Source organism: Saccostrea cucullata, unplaced genomic scaffold (assembly GCF_032062105.1).
Source record: "Saccostrea cucullata isolate Sc308-1 unplaced genomic scaffold, CSIRO_AGI_Scuc_v1 ctg3801, whole genome shotgun sequence".
NCBI lineage: Eukaryota > Metazoa > Mollusca > Bivalvia > Ostreida > Ostreidae > Saccostrea > Saccostrea cuccullata.
In genome coordinates this window covers 2,698-18,934 of record NW_026932364.1, presented here as the reverse complement: position 1 = coordinate 18,934, position 16,237 = coordinate 2,698, and the positions used below count along the sequence as shown (strand labels likewise).

The window sequence follows — 16,237 nt, the reverse complement described above, 5'->3', positions numbered from 1 at the left end:
ATGGATTTTTGATTACTCCCTTACTTAGGGTATGTTTTTATCCATGAATAAGACCATGCATATTGTTATATACCGGTATAATATTGGCATATATAATATTGGCATTATAACAATTTATACAAATGCCTGAGTATAATGAAATTTATGTATTTGTGCAATTGCATTACAAATTGTTAATGTAACTTTCACAATAATAATTGTTGTTAGATTTTATTACTTTTCATATTATATTGTAGGCCATCAGCATTAAATTTCTGTAATGAAATAAATAGGGCTGGATATTGGCCCGAGATTTCGTATTGCGATATATTGCGATATTTTAAACTGTATTGCGATATGTATTGCAATATTATCAATGTAATTAAAATGGCATTTTCTTACTATATTTACTTAATTTACATGCAGAATGTACATAACTATGATAAGTAACCAACACGGAAAAAAATCTTGTTGATTTCATTTAAGTTATGCTCTGAAATGCTCCCACAAAACAACTTCTGTTTTACTGTTTGGCTTAATAACAAACTTTCATAAGTCCAGTTTTATTTTTAATGATAAAATTCCTTAATTTAAGCATATTGCCAATATATCGATATTACAAAATCGTATTGCGATACGATATTTTTTGGTATTGTATCGTAATATATTGAAATATCGATATTTTTGCCCAGCCCTAGAAATAAAAGAGTGAAACATCCAAAATACGGCGTGTTACATTAAAATGTGGAAAGTGGTGGTGTTTTGAAAAAAAAAAATTGGCACTGTAATTTGACCCCCCATCACCACCACACACACACGAAATAGGATTTTTGTGTTTGGACAGTGGACATTTCTCTTTTTTTTTTTTTTTTTTTTTTTTTTTTTTTTTTTGCTTGTCATGTTTTTTTTTTTTTTTTTTTTGAAGGTCTAAAAATTATTTCTTACGCTTAGCCCCCCCCCCCGACTTTCACTTTGCTTCCGACGCCAATGAAATCATATTAAGGGGGCGGGTGGGTTTTGGGTTAGATTCAACCTCTTCTTTAGTATCAAATTTAAATGTACTATACTACATTAACCTTATTTGACCCTTACCCTTACAAAAAGTGGGTCGGACTTTTAATGAACATATTCAGTAAAGTACCGGTATGTAAAGTTATGTCTGAAAAAAGAGGCCGCTATTCCTGTGTGCCCAGAGAAAATAAATATTATATGGAGTTTCCATCATTGGACCGGGTGATCGGATTCAGCCTTCAGATATTCGATTGATAAAGTATTAAGGCAGAAAATTGAAAAATCTTAAATAACCCCGGCCCGGGTTTGCTGACCTAGTTTTACCAACACTCGTAGCGAACACCCCTGCCACCTAGCGTTTTAATGCGGCACTAAATTTTGACAACTTGTATTCGTCTTCATTGAATATGCTTCATTCTTTGTGTGATTGAATTCACGTTTGTAATTGAGATAATCATTTAAGAAACTACATATCAATTTAAAAGGAAGTAAAATGAATTAAAAAAAATAAAGCAACATAGAAGTAAGGGCAAAATGAAGAAGGATAAAAGTCAAAGTGAAATGTAATAAAGACGAATACGAAAACAATAAAGTGACATATAATTACAATAATAACAAAGCATAAAAAGTAGGCAGAATAAGAATAAAAGCAAGATACATAGACTTTTGGCGGTAATTCCCTTCCATAAATGTTGTGTATTCATATGCTATATGAATAAACGTTATCACTATATGATAAACGTGATGACTTGAACTTTTCTATAGGCAAGTAACAGACAGATTGGGAAATTCATAAACAAACCAGAACAGAAAAGAAGATCAATGTTCACTTTTTTATAATATTAGAATAAAGAATGAGGCATTACATTATGTTTCATGTTCAAGAGACCAGGCCCAATGATCAAGAAACAGACTTCAACTTAAGTCAAATTTTTAATCGCTGTAAAATGTTTATTAATTATTGAATTAATCTCAAAACTTGCAAATAACAACACTTCTGTGAATCAATATTGAACCATATTTTGATTTTGAGCTAATTGGCTTCCAAAAAATCTAAGTAGAGCATGAAGATTTTGACAAGCTAAAAAGATCTTTCTTTCATGATCCTGAGTCAGTACATGTAACTTTCAGTCATACTAGTACATATAAGTACATTTTGATAGGATAGAATTTGATGCTTTTTTTAAACACTTTTTGTAAGGAATTGACGTAAAAAGATACGATTTCAGTGAAACCCAGAACGGGAAATCCTACTGTGACGCGAAGATCGCTCACATGAGGGGAAAGTTAAGAAGATATGTGAAAAATGGCGGAAATATCATAACAGCTGCTGAAATGAAAACTGCTTTGGACAGTGGGAACGGTGTACAAGGTTGTCCGGTAGCTCATGTGGAAATATTTCCATCTGATCAAGTTGTTCTTCCTTTTGAAATTAAAAGAATAACAAAAATCTCAATTGTGCAATTCCACACAGCCAACTCCATAACCTATTGGAGAAATTACAATGTTGGGAAATGGCAGCAACATACTATAGTTCCAATATGTATTAACTCAACCATGAACATTATTTTAGATTTTATTGCCCAGAAGCAGAATATTCCGTGGTTTTGCAGTCATATTCTGAGGTCAATGACCACTGTTAAGTACATGTCAACCTATGACGGCATAAGAATGAGGTGGAAAGTTTCTTGTGATGAACTTAAAACAAGCTCTGTCAAGCATACCAGCATTTCCGTTTCTTCAGGATTTACCAAATTGCCGCAAGGGTGGGCTCCTAAGAAAGACCGTTAAAAAAAAACCAGATTCACTGATGACACAAAGACATTTCTTAGATCCTTACATTGAGCTCCCTATACTCATTTAATAAAAATTATTGGTGGTTTTAAAGCAAGCAACAATTTTTAGATTTTAATTGCAAACTTTGACAATTTTGGAATTCATGGTCAGTCAGCAGAGTATATTCTGACATCGTGTGCTTGATCGATACCTTCGCAAGGATAACGTGCAAATGGTTTAGTAGTTGAATCCATTGATGGGACCGCTAGACTTGAGCTTCCGACAGTTTTTGAAGGTGATGGCATACCGAATGTGAGAGCAGAGATTCCAACTCCGGAGGTAGCCTTGTCTTATCCTCACCTACTGGCTACTGGACATAGCTCAACTCATACCCGCTCTTGATGACGAAGCCAACATCTCACTTCTGATTGGTCGAGATCTGTTGGAGGCCCATCACATCCTCGAGCAACGCCTTGCATACACATGATCACCATATGCTCAACGGCTCTACCGAGGTTGGGAAATTGTAGGGGATAACTGTCTGGACAAGACCCACAAACCAGACGTGATAAACGTATCACAAAATCTATACACTCAGAAATGATACACCATCGATTTTCACACCTTGTTTCGGAGGTCCGTTTGCTCTGCTCTTATTTTTCATGTGTTTTATGGACTTTTGAGGTTGAATACTGTTCTCTGAATTCTTGTACCAAGGAAACTCGAGAGGACACTGGATCATTTTCAACCATTCCTGTCAACATAGCTGTAGATGAAAAGTTAGAATAGAGCAGACGTGTTTCCTTAATACCTGTGCCCAGAGCATAATGATATGTACATGTAATCCGTTTTGATCCGACCAGTTTTTATCAGGTTGTTAATGTTTTGTCTAAAATGTAAACCCTGGGACAGAATAAAAAAAGCATGCAGCACGACTTGGATGTCGCGGTTTATCATGGCTAAAGTTTGACTAGATAGAAACATTACATGGTGTCAGAAGGAAAAGAAATCGAACACATTCGTCCTCCGCCAGAGTTAGACTTCTCTACTACATACGGGAATTTACCGGAGAGATGGAGAAAGTGGGAACAAACGATGAAATTGTAACTGAACATTGCCATGCACGAGAGAAACGAAAAAGATAAGTGTAGTGCATTTCTCTATATCCTTGGACAAGAAGGCAGACAAGGTCAGATGAAGATATTGATAAGATTGATACACTGTTTACGAAATTCAAAGACTACTGTGCTCCTAGAGAAAATATCACAATTTGGAGATATGGGTTTCACACCAGAGTGCAAGGTAAAATAGAAACCATTGACCAATATGCCACAAGACTTGAAATAATTTCAAAAAATTGTACATTTGGTGCATTAGAAGAGGAAATGCTCAGAGACAGAATTGTATGTGGAGTTTATTCAGAGAAAGTCAAAGAAAGATTACTCAGAGACAATGAACTCACATTACAGAAAGTGTAAAGTATGTGTCGTGCTAATGAAGAGTCACAGAATAGATTAAAAGATCCACAATATGAGGAACATGTGGATGCTGTGAAATATCTGTAAACAATCTGTCAAAGCGTCAGCGGGAAACAAACCGTCAAACCAGAAATATATGAAGGGAAATGTGTATCAACCTAGAAAACAAAGTGTGTCAAATACATTGTAAACCTATCAATGCAAAATCCGTTATGTGGAAATCAGCTTGAAAAAGGAAAATGTCCGGCATTTGGGAAAAATGTAACAGATGTCCTAAGTTAGGACACTTCGCATCAAAGTGCAGGACTAAGTCTATTCATTCCAATGAACTAGAATCAGATGAAATGCCAAACAGTTGTGGGACAAGTGAGAACTTCTTCATTGGTGCTACTTCAAGTGGAAACAGTCAAGATGAAATCTACTCAAGTTTGGAAATATACAACATTCCTATCAAGATCAAGTTGGATACAGGTACTCAAGTGAATATCATCACAGAGAAAATCTCCAAGAAACGGAACAGCACACTCATCAAAACTAATGTGAAACTAACGAGTTACTCAGGTGATTCCATACCTATAGCGGGAAAGTGTGCTCTTCCATACAAAGATCAATACAACTAGAATGTTACGTTACACACGCAAATCAACCATCAGTATTAGGATACAAGAGTTGTTGTGAACTTGGTCTGGTCAAAGTGACACTAGCTGCAGAAAACCTACAGTGACTTTTCACCTATTGATGAATTTCCAAGTGTTTTCACAGATTAGGGTGTTTGAAGGAACCTGATACCATTCGTGTTGACAGTAGCGTACCTTTCTGTTGTTCATAGTCCTCAACAAATATCAGAAGCATTCCGTGAGGAACTCAAGAAAACAAAAAACTCTAAATGATGTGGAAGATCAAGAAAGTCGACCAACCAACTGACTGGGTTAATTCTCTTGTTATCGCTGAAAAATCCAAAACAGGAAAATAACGTAAATGTCTGGATCTCGTTACTTGAATGATGCTATCAAACGTGAACATATTCAGTTACCTACGCATATCTTTATTCACTACTAGTGTGGTACAAGTACCCTATATATACGTGTATGTCTCTATTATCATCGGGCTCGGGGTATCGAGCATCAAGATAACCTAGACACTAGCTACAGAAAACCTACAGTGACTTTTCACCTATTGATGAATTTCCAAGTGTTTTCACAGATTAGGGTGTTTGAAGGAACCTGATACCATTCGTGTTGACAGTAGCGTACCTTTCTGTTGTTCATAGTCCTCAACAAATATCAGAAGCATTCCGTGAGGAACTCAAGAAAACAAAAAACTCTAAATGATGTGGTGATCAAGAAAGTCGACCAACCAACTGACTGGGTTAATTTTCTTGTTATCGCTGAAAAATCCAAAACAGGAAAATAACGTAAATGTCTGGATCTCGTTACTTGAATGATGCTATCAAACGTGAACATATTCAGTTACCTACGCATATCTTTATTCACTACTAGTGTGGTACAAGTACCCTATATATACGTGTATGTCTCTATTATCATCGGGCTCGGGGTACCGAGTATCAAGATTACCTAGATTCCTACACACTAAGACGCACGTTGTGTCAGGCTCCTCTCCGGCCTTTGTTGTGTATTCAGGTTTGTGGGTCAATAAATATCGTTAACTCTTGACGATTATATTCTTTTACTCGTCTCACGACATCTGGCGTCGCCCGGACACGGATCTACAGTTTGTTTGTTTATGTCGGTTGATTTGATTTCACCCGGCTTTCCCACACGTGCTTTGTAAACATTGATTGATAAATTTTGATTCGTGTGCATTCATTTAATGTAGTTAATCGTGTTCTTCTTTAATATCTGAGCATTTCTGCTTCTTTAAATTGGGTTTTTGATCTTCAGTAAGAAATTTCATATTTTGTGGGTTCACCATTTTTGTAAAATACACGTGCTGGCCATCTTGGATTGCTACTTGAGCAAGACGGAAACACGTGACCGGAATTGTTTCTCAAAATCGAAAGTAGTTTCATTTTGGAAATCAATTTGTAAACAAATCGAATTTTGATTGGAATTTAAAGTTTTTGACAGGTATTTTTATTCTAAATTAAATCTTATTAATTGTATTTTGGTATATTATCTCTTTCGGGTCATTTACCTAACCTGCAATATTTTTTGGCTACAAAATTTACCACAAAAAAAATAATAATAAATAAAAAAAAATATTTTAGTTCGATTTCAAAATAATTTTTAGCTGTAGAGTAGGTGAGTGGGGTCGTAGACTCTCAGTTGATATTTTGGAATTTGTTATTGTTTATATGTAATAAAGACATTCAGTGACAAATAAATTTTTGTCGTTCACGCCTCCAGTACCATGGCTGTGAATGTGTACTCTGCCAGTGCACAAGAGTTGCGCACACTTGAAGGTGTTGGAGAAAAGAAAGCAGCCAAAATAATCAAATTGAGAGACACCGAAGATGTTACTGAGGAAAAGTTAGCTGCCGAAATCCAGATACCAGTTGAAACAGTTCAACAGTGGATACTGCAAGACAAATTGTCTTTGAAGAAGTTACCAATGTCACTGCCTACGCAACAAGAGGATAGTGGTATACCAGCTGAACCGACAACGTTTTCCACTGAAGCTCGCTTAAGTAAGTTGGAGACCATTATTTTGCAGCTGGGACAGTCCATACAGTCAATTGCTGAGGACATTAAGTCCTTAAAAGACTCCACGTTAGCTGAACCTGAAACAGTCCAAGAGCTACAGCAAGATACATCTACACAGGAGGCTGACAAAATGGCGTTTGGTACCACAAGTAAACAACATCAACAAAAACCTGCGGCAGAAAATCAGCAAGCAGACATCAACAAATTATTACATGCGATTCCCTCAGATGGCGTTTACCATTCAGTGATGAAAATGGGTACAGATAGCAAAACATTTACAGACATGAATTACCAGAAAACAAGTACACCTATTGCTAGTACCTCTGGGAAGCCTGTACATTTTCCTACAGCGTTGGATGCCTTGACCCCTCTAAAGCCAATGAGCAGTATGATGAATGCTAGTTCGACTCCATTTGTTCCATCGTATTGGAATCTGCATACCAAGGGAAAGCAATTTGAAGTGGACAATGGCGCACAGCAAATTCCCAATGTTTCCTTAATCATGTCAACAATGCCCAGCACCAGTGTAATGTCATCAGCCCCAATGATGTCCAATACAGCTAGTACTACGGTGGGGTCAGTGGCTCCCGTAGCTGCACAAAGTCGAAACAAGTCATCAAAAAGAAAGAAGCGACACCGATATAGATCTAGCTCCACTTCTTCATCAGATATGGACACAGCCGAGTTCGTTCTACAAACCCTCTGGTGGCATAAATATTGAGCAAAGTAGTGGAGACCGTGGAGATAGATCACGAAGCAAAATTCCAAATGCACCAAAGATGGCTATCTTCAAAGGAACTGACTCACCAAGTTGGGAGGCTTTCATCTACCAATTCGAGAGAACTGCTGCTAGACGACAGTGGCCAAATAACAGCAAGTTGTCTCGTTTGCTTGACTGTCTTGGTGATATTGCCTTGGGGTATACTCGCAGGGTTAACGTACATAACGATTATAACACCCTCAAGAAATATCTGAAAAGGAGATTTAGCACCAACGAGGCACCAATTGTATCACGCCGACAACTGCCCTTTCTAAAACAACAGGAACATGAAACTTTAGAAGAATTTTCACAGCTCGTGTATTCCCTCACCCTAGATGCTTATGATGAATGCGAAGGTGACATTATAGAAGAAATGGCAGTAGAGACTTTCCTAAGAGGTTGTAGGGAGAAAAGTGCTGCAAGACATGCAATGGATATGGAGCCTCATACCATCCACAAGGCACTGAAGTTTGTTAAAACTGCTCTTGCAAATGATAGGGCACTCTTTGGGGGAAGGTCAAATGCTGACTTTCACCGACAAGTTACATTTGAGGATGAAGCCAAAAAGACCACTGCTGCAGAATCTCCAGATAAATTGCAGAATCAAATTGACAACCTTACTAAGGCAATTGAAACTCTAAACACAAAGCTGAGTATGCCAAACAGATATTCAGGAACTGATGGCAGACAAGAGCAATTTAGGTCAACAAGCCCGGCTTTTAGAGGAAGAAGTCCAAGGAGATTTTCAGATGGCCAACAAGATCAAAAGCTTTTGGACCGTAGTCAGAGCCCTTCACGTCTTCCATACAGCCAACAGGATAGGTCAACGAGTCCCAAGTATGGTGGACAGAATGGGACATCTGCGCCTTACTATCAGCAGCGCAATACCCATTCTCAGAGTAGGGCATCCTCGCTCTCACCTGTGAAAGTGGGTTGTGCTAAGAATGAGGATTTAAACACCAAAGGACCAGGTCGACAGGCCTAGATCTGGTCCACGAAAGGAATGGCCAAGCTTTTGATGCTAAGATAAGGAAATCTAGAGGGAAAAGCCTAGTGGTAGATGCAAAGTTTAATACTACTCCATTGAAAGCTGTTATAGACACTGAAGCAATGCTGACACTGGTAAACAGGAAGTACATTGAAAATCAGAGCAATGACCATGAGACTGTAAAACTTAGGGGCATAGGCGGACATACTATACTTGGGTTTAAACTCTGTAATCAAACATTGCATATTGGCCCACTTTCCTTCTCATGGGACTTCTGCGCTGTTGCCATGGATGATGACATCATTATAGGGCTAGATTTTCTAGAGACCCATAATGGAATAGTGGACCTCAACAACAAAACACTTTCCTTAAATGGTAGCCTCATTCCTACGGAATTGAGTAAGGACAAAAATTCCAATCAGGTCTCCAGGGTCACCTTGCTTTCAAGTCAAGCTATTCCTCCAAACACCATATCCAATATACCAGTTACATTAGAACAGAGTCTTCCCGCGGAGTATACTATACAGCCTATTCAAGATAACAGGGGACTCTTAAGCTTAAGTGTATTAGGAAGGGGGAGCAGACCTTGATGCAGTTTATAAATGACACCAAGAAATGCATTAAGTTGTCAGGAGGGAAGTTTGTAGGTTTTGCACAGACTCTTGCTAGTGGATACTTAGTTGACCCTCCCTTGGATGATAAAGCTGGTATCAGAAGAGTAGACGTCAGGACGGCCAGTGACTTAACTTTACCGGACCATCTCATAGATCTATTCGAAAGGTCTGCAAAAGATCTCAATGGAAATGAACAGAAAGAATTAAAGATGCTGTTGGTAGAGTTTGAAGATGTGTTCGCCAAGCATGATTTAGACCTTGGTTGTTTAACCGCAATCCAACATCATATTGACACTAAGGATGCCAATCAAGTTAAGCACAACGTGCGTCAACATGTCAAACGGCATGTTCAGCGGATCCATCTTCCACGGTTCTGGAGTGGTGTCGAAGACCCGCCATTGAGGGAGCCTGACCAAAGTGGACCTGGTTCTTCTCATGCGCTCTCCTTAGTAGGGCAGTCCGAAGACCAAGGTCTTCACACTTGGTGTAGTCTGGTGCATGGGTCGTTGCGTCTCCTGGGAGATTGGGTGGGAGTCTCAACTTTAGAACAGTTACTGGACTTCATCATTGAGCGTCGCTTATACCCAACTGCTGGCGGAATTACCGACACAGAGCGCGAACTTATGTCCTTTTATGCAGATAATTACAACAGTCACGTCCCATGCAGGTTTGAGGCTTCGCCGCCCAATCATGTAATCTGCCTCATTCACTGGCAGATTATCTGCACCTTCTTGCGACAGTTTCCCCCAGAAAAGCACCACGCATTTCGGACTTGGAGGCAGTCGTGTGACTTGAGTGCTTATTCGACCTCAGACAGTTTCATTGTTGACTCTCATTTTCATCTGGATCAGGTGTTTGCCAGAGGCATTATCTCTGATTGCAGTGAGATTTTTTCTTTTCCAGATAATCTTCGTCATTTCCGCCTGCTTTATGCCGTGGCAAACTATGTTTTTCCCAAGCACTGGCATCTGTGGAAGTGCCAGACCAGTAGCCACCAACATATATGGCTGTCATTTGGAATCCACCCTCACCTTGCCAGCCAAGTTACCCAAGATATTATATCTGAGCTTGGGAGGCTTGTGTCCTTGCCATTGGAGCAATTGCCATTGGAGCAATAGGAATCGACTTGACCACCACCTGCAATTGCCCACAGCCATGCTCCAGATCAAAATGTAAGGGAGCTGTACTTAAGAGTCAAACAGAACTGCTTTCGGTATTATTGGTTTTGGCTAGGGAGACAAAGAAGCCGGTTATATTTCATTGTAGGGATGCAGGGACAGGTGAAGCCGCCAGATATGTGCTGCTTGCTATAGAGATGTTGAATATGGAAGGCCACATATTTCACCAACACTGTTTCACCGGGTCATTTGGCGAGGCCAGGGAATAGATGAAAAAGCTACCTTCTGTGGTATTCGGTATCTCAACCAAGGTTTTTTTTGGACAGGAGCATACGAGATGTTGTCCGATTCCTTAGTCTCGACCGCATTTTGCTGGAGACTGATAGTCCTTGCCTTGCCAATGGACCAAAGGCTATCATCAACATAGCGGAGGAAGTCGCCCGTTTGAAGGGGATTCCGTTGCGGGAGGTGTTGCGTGCAAGCAGGAGGAACGCGTCTCGTATTTATGAACTTTAATTTTTTTTTAGGTGGACTGTTGAATTTAACCATGTTTCAAAATGTACAAATTTAGTTTTCCATTTCAGTTTCTATGTATTAAAAGCTAATTTCTGATTGTATATCTTTTGAATTATATGTAACTGGTTTTTAAGGAGGGGAGGAACAAGTACCCTATATATACATGTATGTCTCTATTATCATCGGGCTCGGGGTACCGAGCATCAACATAACCTAGATTCTTACACACAAAGACGCACGTTGTGCCAGGCTCCTCTCCGGCCTTTGTTGTGTATTCAGGTTTGTGGGTCAATAAATATCGTTAACTCTTGACGATTATATTCTTTTACTCGTCTCACGACACTACCTATAGGATAAGGGACAGGACTTATTACAGAGACGGTTCGCTTCGTGATCGGGAGGCCCGGGTTCGATTCTCGATCGCGGCGCCGCGTCATACCTAAGACGTAAACATAGGTAGTGACTGTTCCTTCGCCAAGCGCACGGCACTAGAAGTGAAAGTCACGGGTCTTTCGGATATGACCTTAAAAACGTAGGTCCCGTGTCACGGTAGGCGTTGGCACGATAAAGAACCCTCACTGCTCAATGGCCCTGAGTGCCGAGTATAGGTCTAAATTTGAAGCCCTTCACCGGCACCGGTGACGTCTCCATATGAGTGAAAAATTCTCAAGCGGGACGTTAAACAAAATACAATCAATCAATCAATATTACAGAGACGCCACCACTTGTCGGTGGAGAGCTACAAATTTTGTCCCATACTCGGCATTCGCGACCTTTGCAGTGAATGATCTTTTACGTGCCAGCTCCTACTGTATCATGGGACCTTAATTTATACGGCCTCATCCGATCGCGAAAGACTGGTCTCCTCGTGAGTCGTCCAACAGTGAGGTTCGACTTTCTCAAATTCGGGGAGACGTAACAATTGTAAGTGAGTTATTTGTTTGGATAGTTTAACATCCCTCTGGATATTTTTCGACTTCCAAGGAGACGCCACTATCTACTAATTGAATAACCAAATTTTCAGGAACGTGTTTGGGAAACGTGTTTTCACAATTGAACTACCCCAAAGTATACTATCTGATTCATTTTGTTTTTTACGCGCTTGTGTATTGAAACATACTTTCCTCTACATTTATATCTTTTGACCTGTTGTGGACTCAATAGTTTTCGGTCGTAACGAGAGACAGATACATCTAGACAACTTTACGTACAAGCTGTCACTGTTTTTAAAACTAAAACAAAGATAACTCGTACGTGTATTCTTCATTTGCCCTCCACGGCTAATAGCTCCCATTTATTTTATTTATCATGATTTATATGCACTTGTGTATGAAACGTACTTTCCTCTACATTTATATCTTTTGACCAGTTGTGCACTCAATAGTTTTTCATCAGGTGTAACGAGAGACAGAGACATCTCGACAACTTCACGTACAAGCTATCACTGTTTTTAAAACTAAAACAAAGATAACTCGTACGTGTATTCTTCATTTTTTCCCTCGACGGTTAATAGCTCCCATTTTGAGAACGTTTAACGGGAGGCCTTATACAAGTAATTTCCACAAGATAATGAATGGGTCATCTTTGTTTTAAACTTTGTATTTTACCTCGCGCAAGTGGAAAGTAAATTTAGATCTAAGACGTGGCGGTCAGATAAGTATGGCAAGTCCATTCCCTGTGGGCGCCTCTCGATATCACCATGTTGCAACATGACAACATGCTCTGTCTAACGGTAATGGTAGAGGGAAGATTAAAATGTATCATTGCATGGTAAATATATAAATAATGTGCGAACTAAGTTGTTTGATATAACCACTTAAAACTTTGAGGGGCGAGGTACCTGTGTATCATTAAGTACTACACCATGAATCCGGGTTTGCATAGTGTAGCAATGGAAAAGCAAAGGACAGTAACTCTAAAATTTGCTAAAATTTTGTTGTCAAAAATGGTGTAAAAAATAAATAAAAGGGTGGTAGTGTATTACGGGCTGATACAGTGAGACGATGACGTGTACAGTGTTAAATTTTTTTCAGAAACCTTTTTGAAGTATTACTGCAAGTGTATATCGATGAAAATCAATTAACTGCATCATTTTTATGGGAAAAAAATAAAAATGAAATATTTCTTTTGAGAGAAAAAATTGAATTTCCGAATATACACCAAGAAGACCTAATTTTTATAAAACAATGAAGTAATTTCTATGAGAATTTGATCTAAAATATTTTTTAAAACCTTGTATTCAACTCCAAATCAAGTTATATCACATGGATTATTTTTGCCCGATAAGGTTTTTTGCCCTTTGCTGTCAGCATCCTAGTAAATTGATAGGTTCGAAAAGGTCACAACACATCGTGAATATCTTGCTTTCAACAATTTAGTTTATTTTTACTTTGCAAGATGCCATACGATGAAGGTCGTACTGGGGGGGTGGGGGTGGTGTTATGCAGCATATAATAGTGTCGGCTTTTAACGTTTTGCATTAATTTTATTTAAATTAAATATTATTGAAGATGGTTTTCTAAATACACAAATACACTCAAGAAATGATAACTTACTTGTTTGATCGTTCCAACTAGCATATCATTACATCCCCCCCTCCACCTATCAAGCCAAGCTTATCCATATCAAACTACAGAATACAGATCAATTTGATTTACTTCATATAAGTTAGAATTAACCAATACTTTTAATTGAACTTAGAAATTACCGTACAATCAAGCAGAACTTTGTATATTACATCTGACTAAGAGAAACAACATATGAAATGTATAAAAGTAGGTTAATAAGAAATTATTCGATTTAGAATCGAGTCATTTATCTTCCTGAACATGTCAGGATAAAAATAAATCATGCAATTGCAGTAATATCTGATCATGTTAACAAGTTTCTATCTTGCAAAGAATGAAAAAGAGGTTGAAAACATGATTACATTTCGAGTTTAAAATTTCTGGCAACCATATAATATTTGATTATCATGTTATAAATATATTATTTACACCACAAAACAATTTAAATACATATTTTTTGTTTACATACTTATTTTGAAGTAATCTGCATTAAATAAAGAACTGCAGCTTAGTAGATTTTGTCCCTTTGAATTTTTTTAAAAATGGCAACACTTTTTGTTTCAAGATTGGAAAAGATGATAACATAAAAAAATATCATAACTTTTTTATTTTTCAACCGATTTTGAAAAATGAAACTGTTTTGGAAATGGTTTTGAAGGCTCTTAAGTATAAAGCATTGCTTTTCAATCTGAGAAGTGCCTTTAAAAATCATGTTCCATAGCTACATAGTGGGTATATGTATGTCCATGCCGTAAAGTATTGACAGAATAATAATTAATATAAAGAACCTATTGAGGTTTTGTCTAAGGTTTATGGAACGGGAATCCGGGCATTATTAAGACAGCGAGTTAAAGAATATTCCGGGATTTTAATGTTATCTATATATTTCAGATCTCTTGATCACAACATATACTGGCTCGATTTATAGAATCAAGTCCATCTGACATCTGTATAGGTCCGTATCTGTATTGTTACGACACGGGATCCAGTAGGGCTTTACCGTGACGGACTCGGAGGAAGAGCGCATTTAGTCGCACTGATTTTTAGCACAAACTTGCAACTATCCATCTAAGGAACGCGGACGAATTCTTCAAGATGGTTCCAGTCTATAGCAGTACGCACAAAGAACCGAGTTCTGTCGTGTTACAGAGTTAGTTGGCCAATATCTCAAATACATATAAATGAGGTTGGCGCCTTACCTTAATCTAAATCGGGCGACAGCAAACAAGGTAAAACAGGTAATTAGGGAATGAGTCCAGGTACACATAAAAATACACAAACAGGTCTCAAGTATCAGGTATAAAGGGTAGTGTTCACACAAAGACATCAGGACCAGGACTAAAGCTTAAGTAATGGTAATACTGGGCATCACGTGACATACCCAGTATATGGAGAATGACGAAACGTAAACAAAGCAATTTCACCACATTCCTCCCCGATTTATTTAATAGGTTTCCGTTATAATACACATACATAAAATGCGTTGATTACACCTTTATACATTTGAAGATAATAACAATATATACAATGCTCTGCTATAATTTGATCAGAAAACGATCCAGACGTTTAATTTTGAAAATAAGCAATCAAGATATTAAGACATTCCACATGAACTTAGTCGGAAGATAATCCAGACTTGTAATTCTGCAAGAATATCCCTCTATACTTGTCATCTAAAACTTGTAGAGGCGACGGCTATTCTTATCTGTCTTCTTCAATAGGTACTGCACGCTAACTTGTAGTTTTGATGCAACTTCAGTAGCAACGTCACCAATGAACGCTGGGGTGTTAACAGTTTCTCCTCCTGGTTTCATACGCGGGGGAATCTGTTTCCAGCAGCAAGCGACTTGTTGGAACGGACTGTAGACCGGCAACTTGATCGCACTAAAGTTCGTCACAGTACCTGTGAATCCAAATTAGACGTTGGAACAGCTATCCATCCATTATTTGACTAACTCAGGGTCACCCGTGAAGCAGTGATAGGGTTGGTCTTAAATACGTCTTACTTATTTGATGACACAATGTCTCGGTCTTTGTCAGGAAAATAATGTAAATAGAAATAAATTCAAGGAATTCACTAGATACCTTTCCACGTGTCGCATACTATGAGATTCAAATCTGAAAAATAATCACTTTGGACAATGTTAAACTTCTTAACCGTACAACCAATGAATGATGAGTGTCTGTATATTGTGTGGTGGATCTAAGGGGAAGGGTGGAATGATGCAACAATTGATACCTTGTTAGTAATACTAAAAGAAAGACTTCAGATTATAATTTATTTATATATAATTTCAGAAGATTCATTAGGTTACGACGCTTCACGCCAGCATATTTTATGAAGAGCTTTGCGCTTCTTGATAAATATGCCACCGGCGTAAAGCATTTATTGTAGTTCATATTCCTCATGAATCTTTAAAAATTAAAAACATTTCTTATATAAGCATTATTTTTCTGATAAGTTGTCACAAAATTTATGCCATTCAACTGTCATTTAAAAAAAAAACAATATGCACTGTAGTTTCGACGGCATGTGCGTATGTGACGTAAAAATGTAAATATTCATGTTCATGTATGATAGTTCAGGAGAAGATAAACAGTCTTCTTATTTCCAAAAGTACCATATACAGCAATAAATTATTGTTTTTGTGGACTCTTGGCTAATTTCATTTTTGAAAGAAAGTTATTGAGATATCCGTAGCTTTAGTTGACCTAACTGTTAAGTAGAATCTTTGCAACTTCTGTATTATTGCTGAGATGGTGATCG

The 16,237-nt window shown here is 38.1% G+C and overlaps 1 pseudogene; it reads left to right on the top strand.

The window, feature by feature from the left end:
• Positions 1-9,244: 9,244 nt before the first annotated feature.
• On the top strand, positions 9,245-11,242 carry LOC134234980 (uncharacterized; annotated as a pseudogene).
• The last annotated feature ends 4,995 nt before the right edge of the window (positions 11,243-16,237 follow it).